This window comes from Cupressus sempervirens, chromosome 11, assembly GCF_028749045.1.
Source record: "Cupressus sempervirens isolate cs-2001-9-10 chromosome 11, ASM2874904v1, whole genome shotgun sequence".
Taxonomy (NCBI): domain Eukaryota; kingdom Viridiplantae; phylum Streptophyta; class Pinopsida; order Cupressales; family Cupressaceae; genus Cupressus; species Cupressus sempervirens.
This window is the reverse complement of record NC_143128.1, coordinates 575,966,528-575,990,729: the sequence shown is the minus strand read 5'-3', so window position 1 is coordinate 575,990,729 and position 24,202 is coordinate 575,966,528. Positions and strand designations below refer to the sequence as shown.

General features: G+C 35.4%; 1 pseudogene; it reads left to right on the top strand.

Annotated features, from left to right (window-relative positions):
* On the top strand, window positions 1-23,280 carry LOC149530951 (uncharacterized; annotated as a pseudogene).
* Window positions 23,281-24,202: the final 922 nt, after the last annotated feature.

Sequence of the window (24,202 nt, the reverse complement as noted above, 5' to 3'; positions counted from 1 at the left end):
ATGGCGAAAGAGGCTAGTATGATCAATTTTTTTGTGGAAGATGAAGAACCAACGCGTCAAAGGGGAGGATTCAAGAGGGATAAGCTACCAACTCTGTGGGACAACATCTACCTGGTAATCATGAAATACCTTACGCTTGAAGGTAGGTTTGGAGTTTACTACTACCATCACTTTCCCCTGCCCAATCATTTTAGAAAGAGGGATTTTATTTCTATTTCATTTTTTCTTTTACACTCTTTGGAGGATATGGTTAGTTATGTTAGGGAAAAAAAGGAGTAAGGGTCAAAATTTCACCATTATCCACCAAGGTCTTATTTTTAGACTATATTAGTTCCACCTTGCTCTTTGCCCCCTAGGTTTATAGTGGTTGATAACCAACACCACTATCAAAATTCCCCCTTGAGTACTAGTACAGGTACCAAAATCTACACCCCGTGCCCCTCCCCTAGTAGAGATAATAAGAAAAAGAAAAAATTAGAATCGGCCATTGAACAAAAGGGTTGTAAAAAAATAGAAAAAGAAAAAATTAGAGTCGGCCATTGAACAAAAGGGTTGTAAAAAAATTAAGGTTGAAAAACCTGTGGAGGTGGAAGTTGAGGATTCAAAAGAGGAGGGAGGAGGAAAGGGTAGGAGAAGGTTGGGAAGGCTTGCTAAAACCTAGGCTAGGTATAAACAAAAGTCCAAAAGATATAGGGTGGAAGAGGAGAGTTCAGAGAACAATGAAAGGGAGCTAGAGGAGCAAAATTTCTCCAAGAGAGAAAAAGAGGAAGGAAAAAAAGAAAAAATTGAGAACTTAGTGGATAATACCCAGGTGTCTGCTAGTAATATCTAGGCATCAATTGGTAAAGACATTACCACCAAGACTCATGTGTTGGCCAGCTTCACTCTCCAACCCATTACTTTCTGCAAAGATAGTAACAAAGTGGACACCTCCCCCATCACAATTTCCTCTCTGGTAAAGGAAAAATGTAATGTTTTTACTAACCCTCAAGTTTTGTAGGATGAAAACCAACTGACAAAGACTAATGAGGGGACTAGAAAGGTTGATAAAGAAAGCAAGGAAAAAGAAGAGGAACAAAATGAAAAGACTACACAACTAGAAACAAGAGTCAAAACCTTGGAGGAGGGATTCTACACATTCTCTAAATTTGCACTGAAGGTCACTCATGCAACTGCTACCACCCTCCAATTGCTGGCACATGAGAAGGATGATTTGGGGATGGACATGGAAGATAATAAGCTCCTCTATAAGTTTCTTGCTGATGACCGGGCTTGGGTTCTTCTAGCCAAGAAAGGAAAGGAAAAAGATGAGAAATAATTTGGTTGTTCCTTGGGGGATCTAATGATCATTGTTTCTTTTGTTTTCTGTTGCTACATAGTTTGCTGGTTTACAACTATTACTAAGACTTGGGTTGGCCTATTTAAGCCAACAATTTTTTATTCAGAACTTTATAGTTTGTTTAGTACTGTAGTTTAGATGTTGTTATTATTGATTGTGTACTATTTTTGGATTGGGTTGGCTTACTTTTTTGATAGTGGTTATTCTAAAAAATCTTAGATGGTTTGATCATTACAAGCTTTTTCTAGTCTTGCTTACTTCTTGCTGGAATTTTTTGGTTAGTATAGTATGCAGCTGTGTTGCCTCTTGTTTCTTTTGTAGGTGTTTGCTAGTAGTCTATTAGTTACCAGCTTTCTTTTTGTAAGGGCCGACCCCCTTGTTTTGGTCGCTTTATATTTCAAAAATAATAAACCTAAAATTAATTCTCACCTATAGTAAATCTTTTTAATTCAAGTGAAAGTAAAAATGAGGAATGAAGCAAAATTAACAAGTGCCACATAGTGGCTAAGTACTTGCCTTTAGTTCTAGTAAAACTAAAGTAGAAATAATTTAATATTTAGCTAAATATAGTTCTCATTTTAATTTAATAAATTTATTATTATATTCATTATATATTTAATTTATATAATAAAAATAAGAAAACTAAGATTTAAATATATGAAAAAGAGGGGTAAAAATTTATTCAATCAAATCCAAGATACAAAGCAAAGGCCAAAGGCCCAAAACAACACTACATACTCCTGTCCTCTAATAACAACTGATCAATGATCTCACAATACTCATAAGGTAACTCATCCCTACCATTAATGTCCCATCCATCCACATTCTCAGAAGCCCACTTTGCCAGACAGTCCGCCACTCTATTCCATTCGTGAGGGATATGACAAAAGGAGACAAAGTCTAAGGACTTACAAAGACTTAGAATTTGTCTAGCCACAGAGGCAAGTTGCCAATTAACATCTTCCAATCTCTGGTTATTCAACATATCCACAAAAATTTGAGAATTAGACTCATAGATGATCTTTTGCCATCATAAAGCGCAACCATGCTCAATAGCAACCTTAATAGCTAAGGTCTCCATCAGACTATTAGAATGTTGACCCTTGTAAATGGAGAGGAGAAAAATTGCATTACCATCATTGCCTCTACCAATAGCACCGATACCAGCATGACTAGGGTTCCCCCGAGAAGAACCATCTGTATTGATCTTCAAAATCCCAGTCAAGGGAGGAGACCACCTCCCATCTCGACACATCCGTTACTTAACATGGCTAGGTCTTTTTCCAAAAATATCTCTCCGGCTGTTAACTTCCAGGTTCAGATTCCTCACAATAACATGATCCCCTGGCTCTATACTATCCGACATATCACACTTTGCATAAATCATTTCTTGGAGCCTATTGAGAATCACCTTCCATAATTGACTGCTTCCTAATTTGGAATCACAAAAATTTTTGTGATTCCTTTCTAGCTAGAGGTTCCAGAGAATGAAAATTGGGCCAACCATCCAAGCAACTTGTAAGAAAGAAGTCTTCACTGGAGGTCTGCCCAAACTTTCCTAGAAATCAATAAGAGAAGTGGCATGAATACACCCATGACACTAAGCCTCCCACCATCTATGCCATATCTCTCTTGAAAAGGGCAGAGAAAAAAAAAGTGAGAGGCACACTCCTCATTGTGCAAACAAAGAAAACAAATCGAAGGTCCCTGGAAGCCTCGTTTGAGAAGATTCTCCCAAGTGAGGCATTTCTTCTAAGCCAACAGCCATAAGAAAAAATTACAATTGGGCCAAGAAAAGTGGCTCCAAACCTTCTTCCACCAGTGCACTTCAGCTAGACCGTGCAAGTCCCTGTCAAGAGTAGCATAGCCTTGAGCCACTATGAATTTACCCTTTGGACTAGGACTCCAAGCCAAGCTGTCCCTGCCATTAAGTGAGTTGCAAAACCTGGTCTCCAAAACTTTAGAAAGAAGGGCACAATCCTCAATAGAGCCACTAACCGACCACTCCCGAGAATCCTTCCAACAAGTCACCTCAACCTGGCCTAGGCATTTGACGGTCTTAAAATGCTCCACCTTAAGCCAACCAGCATTAGTAAAAGTATGGGAAAGGGGTAGAAGCTGGGGAAAACTAGAAATAATGGGAGGATGGCCATCCCAAGAGTCCTACCAGAAAAGAGTATCTGAGCCTCTATTGCAAATTCAAAAGAGACCCTCCTTAACTAGATGGGCTCCCTTCTTAAGAGTATCCCAAATACATGAGCCTTTACCCACCAAAGGAAGCCGTGGCACCTCAGAGCAATCCACACCAGGAAAGTACTTGTGGGAAAGGACCTTGGCCCAATCTTGGTCTTGATTGTTACACCATCGCCAATACAACTTGGCAGCCAAGGTCATGACAACAAGAGCCATCGAATGAAGCCAAAGGCCACCAGCATGTTTTGGTCTACACACTGACTACCACTTGACCAGGCTCCACTTCGAGGAAAGAAAGCTACTAGACCAAAGGAATTGCCAAGATAAAGCATCAAAGTCCCTTACAAAATTAGAGGGTGGGACCTGAACACAACACCTATAGATGGGAAGAGACTGCACCACATTCTTTAGTAAAACCACTCTCCCAGTAGAAGATAACCATCTATAAGTACAATGACCAACCTTACTCCTAAATTTATCTAAAATACCCTGCTAGTAATCCCTCTGCTGAGAACCCAAGGACAAAGGGACCCCAAGATACATCAAGGGAAGGGAACCAATTTGGAATCTAAGAATTCCAACAATCCTATTTTGAATAAGCTGAGGAGTATTAAAGAAGTAAATGAAAGACTTATCCTCATTAATTCTCTGACCTGAGGCTATCAAATAGGTATCCAAAGCTTTCTTGATGTTTACTGCCTCACTGATTCTAGCCATGCCCATTAGTCTGGTATCATCCACAAACTGAAGATGAGAATAGGACAGCCAATCATTTTTCTAGCTCCAGCCTTGGATAAGTGCCTGCCGCACTTGAGTTTTTAGAAATCTACCAAGACCCTCTGCCATAATAATGAACAAGTAGGGAGATAGAGGGTCCCCTTGTCGAAGTCCTCAAGAAGCACCAAACAAATCTGAAGGTTCTCCATTGATAAGAACTAAGAAGGAGGATGAGGTCACATAGCTAAGAACCCAATCCACCCACTCCTCAACAAACTCGAAAGTCAAAAGAATTCTCTGTAAGAACTCCCAGCTCACCCGATCATAAGCTTTGGCCATGTCCAGCTTAATGAACATAGATTTCTCCTTAGAAGTAGCCATAGAGTGTACAACCTCCATTGCTATCACAACACCATCCAAAAAATTTCTTCCATCAACAAAGCCACCCTATTCAGCAGAGATCAAAGAGCTAAGGAGTGGCTTTAGCCTTTTGATAATCAATTTGGTGATAATCTTATAGACAACATTACATAATGCTATAGGCCTGAATTGGTCCAACTGATTTGCCCCATCTTTCTTAGGTATAAGCGCCAAGAAAGTAGAATTCAAAGACTTCAACATCTGTTTATTTCTATGTGACTCTTGGACCACCTCTAGGAGATCATACTTTATTATTTCCCAGAATTCTTGGAAAAAATCAATCAAAAAACCATCTAGACCAGGGGCCTTACCTTTCTTCATATTGAACATAACTTTCTCCAATTCAGAAAGCAAGATAGGACTTAAGAGGGTGCCATTCATCTTAGCAGAGACAAGGTGAGGGATACAATCCAAAATTTCCCGCTCCTTAGGTCCAGTAGAAAGATCCTCCCTAGAGAATAGAGTGGAGAAGTAATTGACTACTTCCCTAGAAATATCTTCACAAGAAAATATCTGTGCTCCATCTGTTAAGACAAGAGAGGAGAGAGAATTCCCATGCCTGCATGCCTTAACCGAGTTGTGGAAGAAAGCAGTGTTCCTATCCCCCTCCTGAAGCCAATCGATACAAGATTTTTGCTTCTAGAAAATCTCCGCTCGAAGCTCCCATTCTTCCAGATCCTTAAGAGCAGTAGACTTAGCTTTACTTAGCTTAGAATTCAACCCATGGTCACGAATCTAGCAAGTAATATCATCAATCTTAGCTTGAGCATCAATCTTCTAAACATGTAGCAACTTGAAGCATTGTTTGTTTCATCTCTTAAGCCTGTACTTCACATGTTGAAGCCTCTTACAGAAAGTGTACATGGCCATACCATGAGCAGGCATCCCCTTATACCACCAATTCACCATAAGATCAGGTAAAGACAAGTCTCTAAGCCACATCAGCTGAAATTTGAAAGAGGGATTCTTGGTTGCTCTGTATGAAAAGATGGAAAGCTTAATGGGCCAGTGATCTGAGCCCCTTCAGTCAAGAATTTTAGAATTGGTGATCCACCTGTTGTCCAACCAATAACATGAAACCAAAAATCTATCAAGCCTTTCTGAGATAGCCTCGCCACCACATCTCTAATTATTCCATGTAAAGACACTATTGGTTGGCTTCACATCAATGAGATTCAATGAGCTAATCATATCTCTAAGCAAATTAGAAGATGGGTCCAGCCTAGCTAGCCCACCCCGCTTTTCCTCCAGATTAGTAACTGCATTAAAATCTCTAGCCATCAACCATGGGAGAAAGGGTTCCAAGGACCTGATGAATCTAATATGAGCCCATAATTGGGATTTACCTGTAAAATCAGTAGGAGCATACATATTGGACAAAAGGCACCTTTCTCCAGTCTCAAAGCTAGTAGCAACCAAAGAAATGGAGGAACAACTGGAGATCCACCATAAGGGGGAGACTTTCCTTGGGTTTGAGAAGCAAGCCATCCCACCTAAAAATTTCAAGGCAACCACCCCCTGCCAAGAGCCCTGGGGCAAGATACATGCATCACAAATAGCCAAACCATCCAATGAAAGTTTTGTTTTCTGAATAAAGACCAGATTAGGAGACTAAGACTCAATTAATCTACGAACAACTTTTTGTTTGGGGATGTTGTTCAACCTCCTTACATTCTATGATAGAAGAATCATTTATGGGGGCAAGAGAAATGAGAATCAATGGGTTTCACCGACCTAGACTCGACCAAATTTTCACCCATAATCTTCACCTTCTCCTGATCAGACTTTCTACCACTCTTTGTCAGTTTATCTAAAGGCCCCTTTTTGAAGGATTTCTATTGTATGCCTAAAGCAAGAGGGGCCTTATTACTCTTTGTGGAATCAGAAGTTCCTTTGGGCATAAGGGGGTCAGGAGCTACCAAGATTGGGTCCCTCGAACCCTGTGACCCATGAATATCTCCAATATCCTGAACAAGAGGAGGCAAATCAATATCTAGCTGCCTAGCCTGTAGATCCCCTATAACTAGAAACTAATCTTCACTCTGCATATCCCCAACTGGAATCTTGTGTTGACCTTTGGCCTTAGAGGAAATCTTAATCGGGATACCCTCCATTTGGACCATGTCTCCAAGAACATCAAACTTGTTAAAGGTGTAATCAGTCCGCCTGTCCATCCAAGTTCTCTTCTTACCCTTACCTCTATTACGAGATTTAACCTGAGTAAATCCTTCACTATCAACAAGTCCTTTAGATAACTTAGCCTTCCCCTTGTCCTCTTTACGGGGTTTAGGAGCATCCAAGGTGGATTTCTTACTCCTGGGAAATCTGCGAAATAAATGTCCATACTCATGGCATATTTTGTATCTAAATGGTAGGGTCTCATAATCCAGCTACCGAATCTAGGAAACTGAGCCCATACAAATCTCCATAGAATCTGGCAACAGGTTATTTAAATCAACTTCTACACAAATATGAGCAAAAGAGATTACCTTACGATCTTGAGTCTATGTAGTCAGTCCCACAGGTTTTCCTAGAAGCATCGAGATTGAGTGAAGAATATCTTCCCTCTAGAATTCCAAAGGAAGTCTTGGCAAGTGAACCCACACCAAAACTCGAGAAGGGATTTCCTTAGCAGAGTTAAAGCTGGCATGCCAAGGCTTGATAAAAAGTCCCACCTGATTAAAGAAATAAGGGTCACCTTTAAAAGCCTTATTCCTGTCTGACATGCTTGAGAAGATAACCATGAAATAATTGTTAGCTACTACCAGAATCTCCATATCTCCTTTCAAGTTCCACACCTGACGGGCCCAAGAATCTAACATAGGTAGTGAAAGGTGAAGGCCCAAAAAATTGCAAATAAGAGCATGATTGCTCTAGTATTCGACATCCTCCGAAACCTGTTCAGGTTGGATAACCAAAATTGGCCAAACCTCGGCCTTCTATAAACATCCATTAATTTTTTGTAATCGTATCTTCCCATTTGAAGAGGATTCTCCTTCCCTCGATTGGAATTTACCATCCAAGCCCTTACTACTGGCATGCACTATCGAAATTGGATCACCCATCTCCAAGTCTCCACCCGAAGGCCTAGAGGAGGCGAATCCAAGTTCCCTCATTCACTTGGGGCCCAGACAAAGCAAATTAAAGAGGAAGAGAAGGGCAAAAGCCCCTCAACCACACCCCTTGCAGACCCTACCACGCACGCAGCAGCAACAAAGGATGAGACAGATGCCCACCCACAATCAATGGAGGATCACACCACTAAAAATAGTAGCATCCACACAATCCGCAACAAGCACCCACCTTTGAACCACACATTTAGTTCAAACTAAGATTTAAATATAACTTATATATGATTTTAATAATTTATTACATTTTATTTCTATAATTTATACAATGTAGAATTATATAATTATATAATTATAAATATAATTTATTTCATAAATTTAAGATTTAAATATAACATTTAATATGAAAAAATTATCATAAATTTTATTTTAACATAAACTTATTAGTAATACTAGTAGCTATATTATTTATCTAAATACATTTAATTTATTTTAGTTTCATATCTTATATAAATTTTTATTAAATAATATTTTTTTAAAAGAAAATACATATTTTTTACTTAAATAAATTTTAATGCATAATTAATATATAATAAAATTAGTTATCTAAAATATGAATCAAAATAAATATATGTTATAGCATACTATATTTAAAATATTTTTATTTTAATTATTTAAAAAAAATTATTTTTTAAAGAACTTAAGATTTTCAACTATTAAATATTTAAAAAAAAATATTTAACATTTTAATTATACATACATCAAGTTTGTGGAGAAATATGGAAGGAGTTATAAAACTCTCCACTATAAGACGTTGAATGATTTAGCCAATTAAGTCACCAATAAATAATTTACAAAAACTATCAACTTAAAAAATTATCAACTTCATAATATAAACTATAAAGTGTATAAGAAAACAAAACAATGACAATTTCTAATTGCGTGATATATGTAAAATTTTAATCACAAGTTAAATGTAGTTATTCAAAAAGTGATACAATAGTACTTAGCCTACCGACAAGTACTAATAAGGTTTTCTAAATTTCAATATGTTTTATTTCATAATTATGTAGAGAAGTTAAATCAATCTTCAAATAATTAAGCTAACTTCGGAGGAGTAAATCAAGATTTATATATATATATATATATATATATATATATATATATATATATATATATATATATATATATATATATATATATATATATATATATATATATATATATATATATATATATATATGTATGTATATGTATGCTAATTTAATAGTAAACCATATTAAAGTCAAGTCCCTGTATATTGTTTAATAGGTTTTATTTTAGGAGTAAAATAATTTTTTTTTGCCTCTCACATGTCAATAAGAGTATAAATTACTAATACTTGTAAAATCTTAAATTTATTGTACATCTTTCTTCAACAATATTCAAATTTTCCTAAATACTCTATGTTTTATATCTATGTTTTAATCTTCAAGTTTTTGATTTTTTTATTTTGATTAAAAAAAAAACTTATGTTTACATTATTTAATGTTTATTCTACATTTTTCTTTTAAATCTCATCTCCTATTAGCAAACTCATTGCATGTACAAAAGTATGCGACTACTAGTTAACTCTATTTTACTTAAGCTAAAATTTAGGCATCTAATAATTAATTATTTTATTAATAATTATCATGCAACCTAGCTTTTACCTTTTAGGGTTTTGATATCATTTATAAGGATTGATCTCCCTTTGTAAATTGGTTCACTTTTGATTAATAACAATCTCTCATTATTCTCATCAAGAATGTATCCTCTTTAGATCTAGGAATTTTAGCTTCCATAGCTTTTGCTCCTCTCTGTGTGAAATGTATTTGCATGCAAGTGATTCTTAGGAGTTGTGGAGTTGATCTTTCATCAACTTCAACATGGTTTCTAGAGCTCAAGATCTTCATGCTCATGTTCTATTTGTGAGAGGTTTGGCTTGGTTTTCAAATCTGTTCTCTCTTTTAAAGGGTTTCAGTTTCTAGAAGTGTTTTGTATTGGATCTGGGGGACTATTTTTTTGAGCACTTTGAGCCCAAACGAACATCACTGTTGAGCTTAGAGCACTCAAAAACCCTTTTTTTCATATAAAATATGTCTAGTTTGGATTTTGTTGAAATCTGAGGCAATATTTTTTAACCCAAGGTCGTATCTCAAAATTGAGGTGATGATTTTTTACTTAATCACAAAATTATTTTAGTGCTTTATTAAACATTGGTTTTCTTTTGGTTTCAAAATAAAATAATGTGAAAAAAGTAAATATGCTTTGAATGATTGAAAAAGTAGTTGCATACACTTTATAAAAGCATACACATTTGGGGTTCCAATAGTTTTGATTGTATGTGCAGGATACCTGCAGGTCCTCTGAACCCTGCCAAACTTTGAAGACCATGCCTTTGATCTTAGTGCAAGTGGTATTTTTTCCATCCCCACAATTTTTTCCTTCATTGCACCTGACTTTTGGCATGCACACCACTTTTTTGGCACTCAATCATTAGTCTTTCCATGCCTGTGCATGCTCGGTCAACAACAACATTCATTATTGGAGCACACACTTTTTTGCGAGACTATTTGCATTGGATGTCTCAAGATGTCTCTTTTTGTGGGCCCTTCCTCTATCATCATCCACACACGTCATTTTGGGTGTACATGGGGGGATGAGTTATTTTGCGTTTTGTATGCCCTATGTTGGAAATCTTAATGGGGAACAAGATATTGAGGGGGGGTGTGAATTAGGATCTATAATAATTTTTTACTGCTAAAACAATTCACACCTAATCCATCTTAAATTTCAAATCTTATACCATATAAACATAAATATGTAATGTTGAAATTAAATCTATCCAAGCACAACATCCATGAAAATCATCAACAGATAACACAATGATTTTGGTTACCCATAAACACTTCAATATGAAAGTAAAAATGGGGTGGGGATGAAACCCATAAATCTTCGCTGTTACAATAATAAAGTTGACCTATTAGGGTTACAATTTGATCATATCAGATGTTCTACCCTATGAGGGGTTTGCTCTATTAAAAGCATTTAAGATTGTTAGAGCTTACCCTATGAACAGATTTCACACTTATATTTAAGGACTCTATTAGGATATTTGAAGTATGTCTATTAGAACCACTCTGTTAAGAGATTTTCCCTGACTTAGTTTGTTAGAATTGATTCAGTACCTAACCCTTCGATTTTCTTTAAAAGCTAATTATAGATCTCCTCTCTCTAAAATTTGAGCTCCTTATTTGATATATATGTTTTATCCTTCACTCCTCTGGTTACACTATCTAAACTCCTTCACTTTGTACTTTTTTTTTTTTTCTTCGCTTCTTCACTTTGCTTCATATGATTCACACATACTCACTTTCATGATTTTAGATTAGGAACCCTTCTTAAATAGACAATCCTCAAAGGTTATGGATTAGGATCAACGATCCATATTTCATCCTTTTGTCATTTTCCATTCTAATTATCTGATTGACAATCTATTTTCTTAGGGATTAATACCTTATGACAAAATGCATAATTTCCTCCTTAATTATCTCTTTGATCCTTAACAATCATGTAGAGGTAGGCTAGTATGTATTACATAAGTATTTGTGCAATTACAAACTCAAATGTCAACACTGGTTTACTCACACTTGAATGTTCTCACACTCAATCATAACTAACATTCATGTTGTCACTTAGCCTCCACATATTCTATTCACTCGGTAATAATTGACTTTCTACTTTCTCAGTCTTAAGTGAATTACTCAGCTTGTATACTTGCTCAGTCTCAAATGGGGTTCTCGACAACCTTTGACCTTTTCGGCATGTGTTGATAAATAAACAAGTCCTTTCATAGCTTGGCCTTCTCTAGATGGCTTGGTCATAGTAATGATTATCCAAGATTACCCTTGAAATGACTAAGTGTTAGACACTAATAGGAAACTTAGGGTAAGAGATCAACAATCTCCCCCGTTGACATTAGTGGCAAAAACACTTTGTCATGACATAGCTTTCCTTGCAAAAATAATACTCCCCTTGAGACTATAATTTAGTATTCAAAAATAAAATCTCTGCTATACAATATGTATATGTATATTTCCCCTTGGTATTTCTAGACATTCTCTTCCCTTATTTCCCCCTTTTGATATATATCTTATTTTATTTCCCCCTTGTTTTTGTCACTTATGAATTGGGGTGTGTTGGGGCTATCTTGTACTTATCAAAAAATGTTTGATGAGTAGCCAAAATTACTTAAAGTCCTTTATTCCATATGTCTCTTGTGGATTCTATGACTTGAATATGAATCTCTAGTTCGACAATTAAATCAATTAAGCTCTCAATATTTGAAAGATGTGCGTCTTTCTTCAATAGAATCTGAGTTGTAGAAGATATATTTTGAATAATCTCCAAATGTGGTAATGACATGAATTGAACAGAAATCAATTTGGTCCTCATGCCACTATCTCTAGCTAGTAACTCGGCTAAGCTCTATTGACCAAATGTCAACTTATTATATGAAGGGGACCTTGAACTTGTGTCCTTGCCCAATGAATGTGAACATGCCTTCATATCTACCTAAATTATATCAATAGATCGTTGATTCTCCAACATGAAGAACTCAACATCACAAAACTTCATGTATAAAGAATGAATAGTCTGCAAAGTTTCTTCTATTCATTTGACTAGATTAGAAAGCTCTACCTATCTATGTACAAGTTCCTTAGAGACTTTCTCCAAAACTTTGTGCTCAAACTTTCTCTCAGACCATTCCATCAATTTATCATTAGTCTCAATATCATCCATTTGAATTTTGTCAACTATATAGAACAATTGATCTAAAATTAAAAGTTGGCTATTAACATCAGTGATTCCAAATGCATCAATAAAAATGTCTTTAATATTATATAATACCTGCTTCTTTTTGTGCTCTATTCTTAGTTGTTCTTGCTTTGCCTTAGGAATTAGCAAGATTTGCAATTCCTGCATTTGTTCCAATGTTGAATTGTTTAACTCATACATGGATAAAGTGATTACCTCATCTAGACATACTGACTCCTCTATCATGTCATTTGATTGTGCCACTATCTAATTTCGAGGGGTTGTATCACTAGGTAGTGATAGCTGCAATCGTTTACCCTTTGCAATCGATATAGATACATGTGCATGCTCTTGTTGAGTAGACATAACTTGTTGTTCAGGTGTAATAGTTAATATCTCAGCTAGCTTGGCACTCGACAGTTAGATAAGAGTTTTGGTAGCCTCTTGTTCTTTGAGTTTGTCGCCTTTGTCTGTCATTTCTGGTTCTTTCTTTTCTTCAACCTTTTTCAACTATTTGGCCCATTTAGAAACGTAAATTTTGGAAACACAATAATAGCCTTGCCTTGCTACTCAACACTTGTATCAATATCAACTAATGTAACATCAAAATTATCAGTTTTGGCACCTTCAATCCTTGGATAATCCTTGATTTGTAGTAATACTAGATCAGTACTAGGTAGAGATGTATTAGATTCAACATTTTTCAAGTCTTCTTCTATTAACACATTCATATCATGCAGTGATGAAATAAGAATGTCCTCAATGGTGACAACATCTTGTTGTTCACACCCTTCTACTGATTGCCTAATTTCCTTGATAAGTTTTACAACTTTTGTTGTATCATCATCCTCTTCCTTGACTTCTCCATCTCTTTCCTCTTCCTCCTTGTCTCCTTTATTAGTTGATGGATTAAGCAACTCAAATACTTCCTTCCATATATTTATGCTCTCTTGATCAGCTTTATGAGATTTATTCATCAAAATTTTATAAGCCCTCTCCTTAGGCATAAATTTCTTCACAAAATATTTTAGGGCAATAGACATATATGTCTTCCCTAAATCTAGCATTATTTGTGCTAAAGTGGTCTCCCTGATCTATCTTTTAGTGGATAATTCTCACTTCCACTTAGCATTAGCCTTATTATACAAATTTTTTGGAATGTCTTGTCCTAACTTTATAGGTGTAGATTTAAATTTTATCATCATTTCTATCAAAGATCTTTCAAGTTTTTCTTGATCTTCTTTATTTAAAGAATCAAAATTGATGTCTTTGAATCCTATCAAGCCTGCTAGTTTAATCCCTTGATATACCTTATCTACAATTGTAGGAGGTAGTCTCGACACAATCTAAATTTTTCTCAGATCCTCATAGTCAATTTATTCATCATCATCTTCTTCCTTTGCTACAACTAATCTCCTCTTTGGCCTCTTAGGAATATTTTACTTAGGTGAACTGGCTTGTTTCCTCTTTGTTGGACCTACTTTTGGTTTGGCAGTTGAGGGCTAGGTTTTCTTTGATCTTGCTATTCTTCTTCTTTTAGGTTGTTGGTGTGTGACATCTTTCTACACACCTTTCTTGAGACCTTCTTTCACCTTTGGATCAACAATTATCACTCTCTTCTACTTTTTTTCCTTGGGCTTGGCAACAACTATTTCTTTGCCTTTAAATTCCTTGGCTTTAGTTGTATCTTCATATTCTTCTTCTTCATCATCTTTTCCCTCAATACCTTTAATTTTCTTTGTTCATTTCTTAGGCTCACTTGTCTCTGCATTCATTTGATCCTTAACTATGTCATATGTGTCGAATAGATTGACATTCATATCAACATCTTTTGAAAAAATGCAGTCACTGCTACAATGGCTTAATAAGGCATCAACCTAAACCATGAAAATATAGGTAGTACATCTTGGGCATAAATGAAATATGTATCTACCATGAAGCATATATCATCAAAATATTTATCTACAATGGATTTAGGAATCCTCATATGATTTCTCAATTTAATCTTGAACTTCTCAAAATAGTTATCCATAATTGCCTCAAAATTTTCTCTTGACTAACTTATCAAGTCATTAATTTGCTCCATAGTTGGCTTGCTTCTATTCCATGCTACTGTGCCGACGGTAGGAAATGAATTTTGTACATAGAAAAATATACAAACTAATAGAGATCCAAACTTACATGATGTATTCTTCGTTTTCCTTATAGCTCCAAGATTCTTTTCCAATTGTTGCAATTGTATATTGGCAAGATCATAAATATGATCCTTTTTGACAATTTTGTAGCCTAGGTCTACTACAATGCATGACACACTATTCAATCGGCTTGACTATTAAAACTTATGTGCAATCACTCTTACTACAATTTTGATAACAAGGTCTTCAATCCCATCGATTAACATGCCTCAAATATTCCATGTCACTTTTGTCAATTTCTCAACTTCATTTCTTGCAACACATCCTATTGATTTTGGTCTGGCTAGAGTAGGGTATACAGTTACTCTGTGTATGATGGTCTTGTTGATCTTAATTGTCCCTCCCTCTAACCATACCTTCATGTCATGAACATGGCTCAACATGATTATTATCCATTCTACTTTGAAAACTTTTGAAAAACCTAGAGAACAAGTAAGCCCTTTCTTGGCAATAATCTTATGTCACTCTTTTAATACTTCATTATCACACAACTTCTCATAAGCTACTCTTAGCTTGAAATCTCCAACTTCTCTAATTTTGCACGTGTAATAGGTTCATACATCATGAATTGCTCGAACCTTTGGTGGAATTGATGATAGAGCACCAATTTTTTCTTATGTTGCTTCAACATCTAAATGGTTCCTAAAATTAGTTGGGGGACAATGATCATTCTATTGGTGTTTTGAAACATCCCAGTTTCAAATTACCCTGATGAGAACAAAATACATCTAGGGGTAGCTATTTCCCATCCTCAACATATCCTTTCAGACACTAGGCCAACTATAAGGCTAGACCATTCTTTACTTCAAGCTCTACAAAACCTAGGCGAGTGGACCTCAGATTCACTTATATGGTACTAGTGTTAAAACATGCACTTGAATCTAACAAAGCAGATTAAATCATTATATCTTTTGTACTTATAAAAAGATCATAGACATGAAATAGATAATAACATGGCCTAAGAAATTGATAAGCTAAGTGAGGGCATCCTTTTCAGCTCTTCAACATTAAAGGGAAAGATATTTGGTTAATGATGTTGATTTTTAGCAAAACCCCAAATATGCAGTAGTAAGAACAAGTTGATCTTGTAGTTGATCATTGCCTTATCTATTGGTTAGTTCCATAAATCACACACATACACCTATGATACTTGTGAAATATTCCATACATCAAGATATCAGATCTATCTTATCACTTTGTGAATCAAACATCGGTGTTCATAAAGACCTCATTCTCATGAAATATCCTTCTCAAATAACTAGCAACCTTGTCAAATACATCAAGCATTTACTTGGCCCTTTGTTCCAACAATAAAACATATTAGATATACAAACTTAAGGGAATGCAAATGGACATCAGTTCTTTTTCCCTAAACCACATAAGATTGTAGATTACAAAGATAGGAGATTAGAATCAGAATGAAACTAAGGACATTCTTGCTCATTGTATTCATTTCTTTGAAACTATACATTCAAATGCATGTAAAACAATTCATAAAACTACTAAATAGACTAGAACTAGCTATATTAGCTTAACTACTGCTACTCATACAAGAGAAATCTATTGAAGAATGGTATCACAATCACAAAAACATATCAAAAACTAGAACCCTTGGTCTCATAGTGAAAACTACCAACATGGTATCATAGTAATGAGAAATTTTCTCCAGAACTAGAACCCCTACAATGAATGAGAACGAAAAAGATATAGGAGAGAAATGAAATCCCAGATCTGATCTAGAAGTGAGATGTGTCCACTTGAATCTTCATTCCCTATTGTTGCAAAATATCTCTCATCTTTCTACCCATGAAATCTGATATGATTTTCATCGTTATTCTATAACAAACACAAAATATCTCTTCCTCAATGATGAAAACCCTTGTGTTACTAAAATATTTGAAATGCATCATGAAATGCTAATATTACCTTGATTCAACTAATTTGGATGTGATAAATTTTGATCCTAACTACATTCATACTATCTTTTATGTTCATTCAGTTTGCCATTTTATTAGAAATCAAATATGAACTTCTCCAACTGAATGAAACTGAAAAATGGACAACTGAGACAAATCATCACATAACTTGAACTACTGGCTTTCTATGCAAAAACAAACTCTAGAAATTGAAAGTTTGTTCTCTCTTAGTTTTGGTGATATATAATACTACTATAATTTCTTATCAGAAATGCCTAGAATCTCAATTTGAATTTCAGGCTCCTATCATAGATTTGAAACTGCATTTTGGCATATATTAAATTTTTCCTAAAGTGAAAACTATAGTATTAAATAAAAATTTATTTAAAACTCCTACTGCATGTTCAGAAAAAGGGGAAATTAATAAATTATTATTATTTTATGAAGTTTAATTTTTCCCTCTAAATTTCCATCTAGGTCAAACTAGTTTGACCAACCCTGACACATGTTAACACTGGATTGGCTTGATTTCTAGCTTAGTCACCTGACACTTGCCACTTGGGTGCTATGTGTCACCATCTCATTGGTCACCTATTTCACCATGTGGCTATCACCATGTCGCTATCCCAGTCAATATGTTGCCACATCATCACAACATAGTGACATCATGACATGTGGCACCTCAGGACATGTCATCTACCTCATCCGCCTTATCACCATGTCATGCCATCCTACCATGTCATCGGTCGCTATGTTGCATGACACCTAGTAGGGTGCCATGTCATCACGACATAACAATGTTGTGACACATGTCACTTTATGCTACATTAGCACCTTAGGAAGCATGCCAGTTCTAGAAGCCTCCACCATGTGACAATTTTTGATTGGTCCATTTGGTCTTGATAGTCTAGTCAACATCTTGATTTGCACATCTATCCACAATTACCTCTAGTTGTCACCAAGTTGGCTGGGTGGGCCCCTTGCAAGGCTTTGTATGCCTCAAAAGGTGACACCTTTTAGACATTACATAAGTGTGGATTTGGATATAAAAGTACATAAAAAGTCCCCCACACAAGCAATGTGGGAATAAACCCTCATGCTAACAATTAAAATGAAAAGAAAAGGTTTGTCCATGTACATCCTGCTCTGACCAAACCACCCTTACACTCTGATTAATGGGCGATGTCTAATCATGCAAGGTTTATCAATCAACTAGATGATCAGTTGGTCCAAGAAAGGTTGAATCAGGTCTTCCAATCAAATGCACAAGGCTCTCTCTTTTGCACATGCATAGGCTCCAAACATATCATAGAGGGTATGCAATTTGTAGGGATGCTTTCCCATAACCAACTCTTTCCCATGCACGTAGAGAAGAAAATTGAATGGATATGATGCCACCAATGATCTGAGGTAGGCACACATAGATGGGAGGACATTCACCCCTACATAGAAGGCTTACTACTAGTTGGAGAGCACCTCCAATGAAACTTCAAGCGCTCCTCCATCACTGCATACATGCCCAAACATTGGTCCCCCTCCAACAACTATTGTGGATCTACATGCTCTTATCTACTTCAAAGTGGGTCTGAAAAATAGAGAGAGCTCCAAAACCATGGGTGAACAAAACATTTGAAACAACTACCCAACCTATTGTTCAAACCAGGACCAGACACTTTGACATTCTTCCCATTTTCTCCATGGTTCAATGCGTTTGGCTTGCTTTGATTGTTTTAATTTGTTCTACTCCAACAAATGCCTCAAGTGTAGCTAGATATCATTCTAATTTTCTCCTTTCAAAATGTATAGAGGCATATTATTTTAAAACACAAGCTCATGAGTGAAATGTTAGCACAAAAAGGGGAATTGCTATCTTTGAATAACAACTATAAATCACTGTAGGTTAGATGAGGCCTTCTCATTCAGATACCACTCCTTTAGTCCAAATCAATCGCTTCATGGTCTTTAAGTCTTCAACATCCCTTCCAAACATGTTTTCTAGGATGAGGGGATCATAGTGGATTGCTTTAAAACATTCATCATTATGCTCAGTGAAAGTGCCACATTAACAACATATTCCAATCCTTTTAAGATAGTGGTTCATAAAAATCAAACAGGGCATTGTCTAGAACTATTAGCTAGTTGTGATATCTCATGGGCAATAACTTTGTTCACAAATAGGGAGAGAAGCAATAGCCAAAGTACAAGCTTAATTTCCCTGATTGTCTTCTTCTTTGGTCCATACATTAAACTCTTTCTCTTGCACATTGCAACCATATTCAGAAACAATTCTTTTATGATTCCTAGACAGAGATTGTATTCCCCTATAGGGATAAGATAATCACCACTAGGATCATTAAATTTAGTTTGACAAAACAACCGATGAATGTGGACTATTCACTCATATGAAAGAGATTTCATAGGCATCTTGGGAGTAAAGTCTAGACCCATCTTACTCAATTGCAACAATTGAAAGATACTTCAAATGCAATTTATAAATCTCTTGAAGATTAGATAGGAATTCCTTATTTATTTCACATCTTCTGATCTCCAATGATGAGATGTCCATTCGAGAGAGTTATAATTATTCAAATTTTCCTAATCACCTATGTTGAACATTTTCAATCCTAGGTGACTTGTTCATCTAATAAATTTAGTTAGGCAACAAAGTGGGTCCGGCTAATTTTTTTTTTGAATTCAAACACTTGAAATCTCAAATGGGCCTAGTGAACATCCTACACTAATTGGATTCAAAATCAAGCACTGATTTTTCACTAAAAACTTATTTAACCTCTTTCCACAACTTGTCCATTTTGTGCCAAGTGGTCTGCAAACTGACTTAAAAAAATGACAAAAATATCTGATTGAGCTCTAAAAATAGATGCATTGATTCTCTATTCCACATTCTTGCACCATGTTGAATCTCATCTCATGATGAAATTTTAGTCAAAAGATATTCACTTTCAAAGTTGCCTTCTCAGGACTGCCTATAGGAAAAGTTGTTAGAAAACAATAAAACACATTCAAATTTGGCTTTGAAAATAGGTCAAACTGGCATTTGGGGGAATGGAAACTAGGATGTTAGTTCATTTTCATGAGGAGTGTATAAATCTAGGACTTGGGCTCATGAAAAATAACTGGACATATTTGACAAGCCGTCAAAGTGGGCTACTTGGATTTGCAGAACTGGGAACATTGACAGAAAAGTGATTTTTGCAAATGGAATGGACCTAGGAAAGTGTGCAGACGGATTTGTCAAGACTTACAAACTGGAACACTTAAAGAACTTTTAGAGTAGAATGCAATGGCATAATACATTCAATTTCACCTATCATGGATTTAGAATTATGACATCTCGAATAGGGGTACTGACCAATCTGCATGTTATGACACTAGTAAAACTTTACAAATTGCATTTGGAATCGTGTTTTAAAACTTATCAAACAGATTTGTCATAAGCTCAAATTTGAAACATAGCAAGTTTTAACCTCTATAATGCAATGCAAAAGGAATTTTCTCATTTTGGTCAACTAGGTCAAAGTTATAACAAGTCAAATAGGGCCTCCTAGAATTCTAAATAATTAGCATCAACATGACAATAGTAAACAACAGACTTTGAAGGATTCAAAACCTAGTCAAAACATATCAAAATGACTTGAAATTTGAAACATAGGTTCTCTAATATGGATACTAAACACTCCCAAAGTAGTGAGTCATAAAACATTATTGGGTGCGAGATATTCAAATGCAAACATAGCCTCTTGTCACTGTTTGACACTTAGGAAAAAATGTAGATTTGGATATTGCTCAAAATGGAACTTCATGGAATGACTCAGAATGGAAATTTATCTTCATGGGATGAGTAGATATACTAAATGCAAGGTGTTAGAAACATTAAACACCTCTTATGCCTCAAATAGAAAGTTGAGTACACATGCATTAAAAGTGCTTATAGGGCTTGATTTTTAGAATGGTACTCAAATTAGGAAAGCAATTTAAAGTCCCAACACATTCCTCATGATTTGTGCATTTCTTTCCTTAAATATTTCACTAGAAATTGTAAATGATGCCATTTTGAATTAGGGATATGAAAATAAATGTTTCTTTGATAACCTCTTAAAACAATTAGCTCAAAAGTAAAAGTTTCACTTATTGAATTTTGACAAATTGCCACTGGAACACAATGATTCACTTGATTTGTTACTAGATTTTCCTCTGAATTTCCTGAACACTAGAATTCACTTGGTAAAGTGAAAAATAATTCCCAATTTGATATATACCTTCAATTTTGTCAATTAGGTTCACCATAAATACATTTGTACTTAGGTAGGTGTGCAACAACTATCTCAACCTTTCGCGCATGTTTTCAAATACTCAGTCATTATAACCTTGCTTGACCAATACCAATTCACTTGGCCAATGAATTAGCTTGGTTTTCATAAGAGCTCGGTCTATATTGCAATGTCCAATCAATACATACTATAATACTGATGCTCGACACTCGATAGTAAAAGACATTTCATTGTCCAATACTCTTACATATTTGTCTTATTACAACTTTATTCATGCTAATGTGGAATTTTAACCATTATTTGTTAGGAACTATTGTATGATATTACATTAGGTATACAATCCCTACATACCTTCTCCTGCTTAGTTAGATGAGGTGTGGTCACCTAATCCATTGGATTGGGTGGTCTCAAATTTTCTTTCTCCACCGCTTCTAGCTTGTACTATCTCTTTCCATATTTTCTTTACCTTAACTTTCCCTTTTATTTATTGTTTCCATTGTTTGGTGCTAGTGCTCGAGTCTTGTAGTTCTTACTAACATGTCCAACTTTAAAACAACTAAAAACAACTAGGTTTCTATTAAATTATTTCTTAGTTACCTCTGAAATGTGTCTTTATATAATTCCCTAGAATGAGCACATGCTCTCCACATAATGAAAATTATACCATGTGTTGTAATGCCAATTGTAAGAGTTTCCATACTTAGGTACATTGTTTTCTTTTAGATGTCCAGTTAGATTTTGCCTTGGATCTGCATTCATGAGCTCTATGTCCATATTTCTGATAGTTATAACAATGTCCTTCAGAACTAGGTGAAGTGGGTGCATAACTAATTTGAAATATTTTGTCAATTCAAAGGACAATACCAAAGGAAGAAATAGTGCTATTGTAAACACATAATAAAAAATTAAAAAAAATTAATTCATTTATAATATTAAATAAAATTTCATACAATTGTGGACAATCTCGTAAGTGAGATATATGCTTGCAAATCAATCAAATTTGGACAAACTTGTGGATGAGTTGTGTGTCCGAGCTCATAAAAGTTAGGCTATCCCATGAATGAGATGTATGCCCATGAACTCTATAGGAGTTGGGTAACCTCATAGTTGAGATGTTTGCCCATGATCTTCGTATATAAGATTTGATGCAAATTGGTAATCTCAGCAAATGAGATGTATGTCCATATCCTTCTTCACCATTGTTGAATTTGACTTGAGCCTCTTCATACATCTTCATGGAAGTTGAAGGTAACTTTATCTAAATCTTCATTAGAAATTGAATAAACAATTCCAAATTGAAAAGTCATTATAATTAAAATAATATCCATGTTCAATTTTAATCATTCCTCCCCTCTTATGAGGCAATGGGCCCCATTGTCTTGTCACCTTTTGTGAGATATATAATAAAAAATGAGTGAGCCTTATGTAGTATATTAATTCTTCCTTTCTGTATTGGAAACCCATCCAATCACATGTGTCTCTATAAACGTATTCACAAGAGGTGAAACATCATCTTTGCTCATCTCCATGGGGATGTCCTCGCACGCATAACTCCCAAATGAAATAGTTTTCCCTAGTGTTTCATCAAAGAAGGTTTCTCTTCAAGATACATCTCAGATAGAAGATTTCTTTATTTGTTGTGAAGAGAAGGCTCCATGGGTGTTTCTTCCAGCTACTTGCTATGAAAATTTGCTAAAAGCTCTTATAGAGGCAAATATTCCCAATTCAAAATGGGTCTATTGTCCTTTCCCAAATTGCTCTACATTGTTTTACAAGGTACAAGATGTGTCTACAAGAGCAAGCTCATTTGGTAATCAAGAGGATACTACAATTGGATGTGTTGAATGCCCAAAATGCCATAGGATTTTTTTGCACTGATTGTTGTGTGTCATTGCATTCATCAATGAGCTATGAAGAATACCAAGGATAGAAAAACTCTAAGGAGATAACTTGCATTGGCTTGCACAAAATAGATAGTGTAGACATTGCCATGAATGCAGGTGGATGATTGAGCTCACACAGGGTTGCTTCCACATGACATGTTGGTGTGGACATGAATTTTGCTATGCATGTGGAGCTGAATATAGAAATAAGAAATAAACATGCCATTGTGCATATTGGGATGAGAAAAATATAATTAGTCGTCTAGTAGAAAATGCAACATCAAGTTGGACCTTATTTAGTGGTCCAATTGATCATTACACAAATAATGAGCAATCACAACTAGCTATGCTAGAGATTTCTTTTGGAGGACTTTATTTTAAGCTATCCATCTCAAACACCATTGAGGTTGCATGTGCATGAAGAGTCCATTGATAACAATTTTTGTGATCTTTGAATATTACCTTTGCTTGGGAGTTTTGTTTCAACAATAAACTTCATATGAACACTTCCCTGGACATTGAATTTATGTCTATAATATGGTAATAGTATGTGAGTGTTCAAAGTAGTGTAATGAGATGTAAGCCGAAGGGAACCCTCTGCGGGAGCTTCACCATGCCAACATTTTCAATGAGGGAAATTGCACATCCAACACCACAAACCTTGAAATATGCATCTTCTCATTGTGTGTAAAGACCACAAGATAACCATCATCCATTTCCAATTTTGGGTTGCTATTACATGGATTCCTCCTTCCACTTCCTTGCATTCGGTGGGTACGACCAGTACGACTTGATCAGCCTCAAACTTTGTGCTTCAAATCAGCCTCAAACATGATTTTTTTTTCTTGATTGCTACTCAACATATGATCTAGAATAATTTCTTGAGTGTGGCATATTATGAAGAATATTAACCTACCTCATTAGCTCCAAAATGCATTAAGTTAGTTTTTCAGTATCCCTTTGAAATAGTCCATTCCAAATTTGAAAAGTAACAACTCTAGAAACAATGGATTTTCCAAATGAAATATTTGTATGCAGAGGGGGAAGATTGCTCGTCTTTTGCGTATGTCTGATTTGAACCTGAATGCAAATGAAATCATGAGCCCTCGATGATAAATCTTCTACCATATGTGAAGTACCATCTTGTAAATTACAAACTTCCACAAAAGCTTCAACCATCAATTTGAACTTCTCAAAATAAAATACCACATAAGCTTATCAACACAAAGATACAAAACTTGTCACTTTCTTGTCGATGCAATTAAAATGGTCAAACTTGGCTCTGATACCACTAATCTAAATTGTTTTGTCAATTTAGAGGACAATACCAAAGGAAGAAATAA